Here is a 5954-nt window from a genome sequence, read left to right as displayed (position 1 = left end):
CTGAAGATAATATCGGACGTAAGGGAACTCCTTCCTTGTGAACTTTAGGAAGACCATACAAGATACCTTAGGTGGAACCGGTAACAAACAAATCTTGGTAGGTCTGGTTATCGATGATCTTTTCCTGTTTAAGGGAACGTAAGAACCTGTTGACTTTGTCTTCATATTTTATAATATTCTGAAGTTCTGGGGAACCTGCTTTCTGAAATTTGGTTTCATCATTTTAAATTATTTCCATTTTGTTTAAATAATCGTCTCTGTTGAGGATAACTGCCCCTCTACCTTTGTCAGGTTTCAAAATAATAATGCTATTATCTTTAGAAAGATTCTTTAAAATATGTACATCAGATTTATTAAAAAACGGTGTCCAGCTGGCCTTAATGCTAGAAAAGGTGGAATGAGATAGTGATGACAACTGGGCCTGCAATGAGCTAAGGTCAGTGTTAAAAGGAAGGGACTTAAGTCGATGGAATACTGACTCCAGAGCCAGGAAAAAGTTGCAAAAATTGGGTGTATAATTAGGTAGGCAAAAATTTAAGCTAAACCAACAATGGTTTAGCTATGTTTCTGGTCCCATTATTAGAACCCCTCACTAAAAATCAGTACTCTCTTCCCAACTCGCATAAGTTTCAGGAACAAATTTTATTACAGGACTGATTTATTTATGGTGAGTTTGGACGTAGAATCATTGTTTACTAACGTTCCTGTGGAGGAGACAATAGAACTTATTTTAGATAAGATTTTTGTTGATAATGACACCAGGTTCCATAATTTTACCAGAGGTCTTTTTAAACAACTTTTAGTGTTGGCCGTGCTGGACACGGCTTTTATTTTTAATGGTAGTGTTTATAAACAGGTCGAGGGGATGGCCATGGGTTCCCCACTTGGTCCCGCCTTTGCTAATATCTTCATGTGCTCCCTGGAGGACTGTCCCCTTAGTTTTTTGCCTTTGTTTATCGGAGATACGTCGACGATACATTCGTTTTATTCCGACATAAATACAATGCCGAATCCTTTTGGCAGTTCGTCAACGAACTGCATCCTAATATTAAATTTACTTTGGAGAAAGAAACTGACAATAAACTTCCCTTTCTTGATATAATGATATCCAGGGATATCACTGGCTTTATTACAGGTGTTTTCCGGAAGACAACTTTTACTGGACTAGGTATGAATTTATACAGTTCATGTTTTTTTAACTTTAAATTAAATGCTATTTCTACCCTACTCCACAGGGAGTTTTCTCATACATCTAATTGGTCCTTATTTCACAAAGAAATACTTTTTTTAACCAGTTATTTAAACAAAATTATTACCCTAGTAACATTTTTTACAAACAACTTAGAGAAATGAGTAAGAGAGTTTCCTTGCCAGTGCTGACTGCCCCAAAAAATGAAATTTTATGCGAGCTTTCCCTTTCTACATGACGACCACTTCTGTAAGAAGCGCATTTCCCTAATTCATAGAGTTTCCTGCTTTAAATGTTAAATTAATACCGAACAATCCTCTAACCACTGGTTCATTTTTTACAGTCAAGGATCGTCTCAGGCCCCTCCTCGCATCCAATATTGTATATAAAAATACACTTGTCCGCGATGTAATCGCGGAACATACTGGGATGCACGAGGAGGCTGTTGAGGGTACGAATTGACTGTCATGGAGGTTTAAGCTACCGTACAGGATGCAAGCTATCAAATCCAGAGGACTCTCAAATCAGAAACCATGCTGTATGGTACAAAACAAACATCAGAGATGAAGATTTTACGATAGTGGGGAGGGTCTCCAACCATCACGATATAACTATCCTAGAGTCTATTATCATGAAGAGGTCTGTTCCCTCGTTAAATACTCAATTGTCGTCTACTCAGTTATTTGTTGCTTAGTTTTTCTTTACGCTTATTTTCTGTATTCTGTCAGTATTATTCTTTCATTTCACTTAGTGAGTCTGTGTCTTAGTACCCTTGACCTATATCTTTTGTGATCCTTTTTTTATGTTTATTTATGTACCTAATTTTAAAGCTACATTGCCATTTTTCGTGAATTTTAAATATTTTAATCTTAAAAAAATTCTTTTAATACCATGATTCTATCTGCAGTGCAAATTATTTTCTTTTGTAGCCTAGAAAATGTGAAATGTGTCATGAAACGTCGGCAATAAATTTGTAAGAATGGAGGTCTTCGTTTCCCTTGTTCCTTGAGGATGTGTGTGTATATATATATATATATATATATATATATATATATATATATATATATATATATATATATATATATATATATATATATATATATATATATATATATATATATATATATATATATATATATATATATATATATATATATATATATATATATATATATATATATATATATATATATATATATATATATATATATATATATATATATATATATATATATATATATATATATATATAATATATATATATATATATATATATATATATATATATATATATATATATATATATATATATATATATATATATATATATATATATATATATATATATATATATATATATATATATATATATATATATATATATATATATATATATATATATATATATATATATATATATATATATATATATATATATATTTTTTTTATGTGGGTCATTGGGCTGATGAGTTTTAATTATTAATTACTGTGATTTATATAGCCTTGCTTTACCTAAGACCCACATAAACCTGTCAATTAAGGCTGAAAGTTACCAAAAAAAAACAGATAATTAATATAATTAGATCACTCGCCAGTTTAAAGTAGGTTACTGAATATATCGATTTATTCTGAACACATGAATTAAATCAACAAAATTAATCAAACAAATAGGTTCAACAAAAAATAGAAAGTTAACTGGGATCTTGCTAATAACAGCTCCAACTTCGTCCCACCTCGGGCACAAGATATTTCAACATGAATTAGTGGATGACACAACCGCTGGGGGGCCTCTTGTGACGCATCCATAAGCAATTTCAAGCCCGTGAAGTGAATACAGTGGTATGCTAATCCTTCTAGAAACAAGATTCTGGCCAGGTTCCAAGGCGTGCCCATTCTGGAAGAGACGTATCCAGATAACAACCTCTCACCTATCATTAATTGACTGCAAGGGAAGAATCTTAGATCAAGAATATTACGTTAACACCATAGAGGATAATTTATGCAGTTTCTCTAGGCAACAAAAATTGTACTTTATATATTTGACTTCATAAATGGGATATGGCTTTACTAGGATTTTCCTTAATCAGTGACTGTTTAAGAGAGAGAGAGAAGCTTGAAACATGAAACAATAGGGTTAGGGATAAAGGAATGAACTGGGAGTAATTGTCACCTTCAGACTTAGTGCTGGAACTGATAATGCAGTTATTAATTGCATCAGAAGCCCTGGGTTCGTTGAAATGGCAATTTCCCCAGCTGTTTAACAAAAGGGGGAGGACAAAGGGGAGGCTAAGAGAGAATCTTGAGTGTGTGGTCTCTATGAAGGATGCCTCCAGACTGCCGAGCTGGGTCAAAATGGCGTGGGTGTTTGCTTGAAAGACTCCTCCCCCAGACCTCTGGCTGGCCCGCGGGTAGCGTCCGAAAAATCACAAAAACTCGCCAGTACAAAGATCATAGAAAAGTGAGCTTAAGGTACAATCTAGCTAGAGGTGGTCCTAGCAAAACCTACATGTCAAATATGTCTCTAAGCTAAACTTCCTATCCCCATCTGATGGTTGGTGCTTTTGGAAAAAACAACCCAGTTCGCTTGCTTCCCTCCCTAGAATGCTTTACAAACAAAAAGCTTTGGTTCTTTCTTTTTATATTTATACTAAATCAAGGAAGAGAGGTCAAACAGGGTAATATATTATATATATATATATATATATATATATATATATATATATATATATATATATATATATATATATATATATATATATATATATATATATATATATATATATATATATATATATATATATATATATATATATATATATATATATATATATATATATATATATATATATATATATAAATATAAATATAAATATATATATATATATATATATATATATATATATATATATATATATATATATATATATATATATATATATATATATATATATATATATATATATATATATATATATATATATATATATATATATATTTCTGACTCATATCAGGATCGAACCAGGTCTTTCAATTGAAAGGCAAGGGCGCTGCCCACTAGGGCATACAATCCTGATGTGAGTCAGAAATTTATTTCTGTTCCACACGTGATTTTGTGTTGATTATATATATATATATATATATATATATATATATAGATATATATATATATATATATATATATATATATATATATATATATATATATATATATATATATATATATATATACACACACACACACACGCACATACACAGTATATACTGCCTAGCATAACAGCGAGTTTTACCCAATTTTCCGACGCAGCAGTGACCCAGTTCGTAGCATTTCATTCGAATTATCCCCTCTGACTGAATATGATGGAAGTAATCAACACACAATCACGTGTGGAATAGAAATAAATTTCTGACTCGCCTCGGAATCGTACCCAGGTCTCTCAACAACGCGATTCTTCGATTAGGTTTTTGTATAAAATATAACCGCATCTATTGAAGGAAGACAATCTTATGTTTCTTGTTTGGTATCTGCTGTGTAGAAAACGAGATTTATTTATTTTAATCTGTGCTAAGATAGCTGTAACGGGTATTCCATGTGGTAACTCTTGAACGGTGCTGTTCTGTTATGTTTGCTCCTCCTAATGTTCATGTGTTCTAGGCATCAAATGTCAGTTACCAAACACCACCAATCAGCTGGTTACGTTAAACCACTCTGCTGAAATTCGTGTTTTGTTTTGAATTTATTTTTTTTTAAAGCTTGATTATTATTTGTTAAGATTTGATGCTGATGTGAACCTCGTCAGCCATTATGGTTTCTTTCGCCTATAACGTCCGAGTGGAGAAAGGCCAGCGACCGTAGTTCAATTTTTTACTCGATCAGATGCGTATGTAATGTGGTGATTGTGCACGTCGGATTACAAAGGGGTAATGCACTTATGATTTGCACTTTTTTTTTTTTTTTTTTTTTACAATTTTGATTGATTTAAGTGCTTTTAATGTTTGAATTCTTAATGAGTAACCCATTTTCATTTACATTAAATACAATTATTTACTCAATATGCTAACTTCTGGTTGGCAAATTAGCTGAAAGTTTAAAAGTGCGTTTCCTTCCTTCATCCCTTCTTCATCGTATTTCAGTGATTGTGCCGTAAGTTCAGTGAAGGGTGAATATAATTTGATTTGGTAAACATTGTATATGTAACTAACTTGAATTTAAACCAGTATCTCATAGTAACAAGGCTGTTTACAAACCGCCAAAACTTTTAGCGATTTCTTTTTTACCAAAGAGCCACATAAACATTCGGTCCTGTTGGGGTATACAATAATTTTACACCACAACAGTCGTGCAAAAACCAACACATTTATACTCACACACATACGCACACACACACACACACACACACACACACACACACACACACACACACACACACACATATATATATATATATATATATATATATATATATATATATATATATATATATATATATATATATATATATATATATATATTTTCATGAACTGGGGTTGGTTGGGGAGAGAATTGAAACAAATTTTAAAAAGGTACTGCCAAAGAACCAAGTGAGCCTGAGTTTATGAACAAAATAAAGTTATTTGCAACTTATCTTAGATTTTCCCTGGATTTACACGTACGTGATTAAGGCCGCCATTTGAAATTAGACTTTTACAATTAAAAGGGATTTATTTGCAGAGACTAAGCAATTATGCAAGGAGACAAGCAAAATGCAAATTGTAACCAATGGGTAGG

This window comes from Macrobrachium rosenbergii, chromosome 1 (genome assembly GCF_040412425.1).
Source record: "Macrobrachium rosenbergii isolate ZJJX-2024 chromosome 1, ASM4041242v1, whole genome shotgun sequence".
In the NCBI taxonomy this organism is placed as follows: Eukaryota; Metazoa; Arthropoda; class Malacostraca; order Decapoda; family Palaemonidae; genus Macrobrachium; species Macrobrachium rosenbergii.
This window is presented reverse-complemented; position numbering follows the sequence as displayed.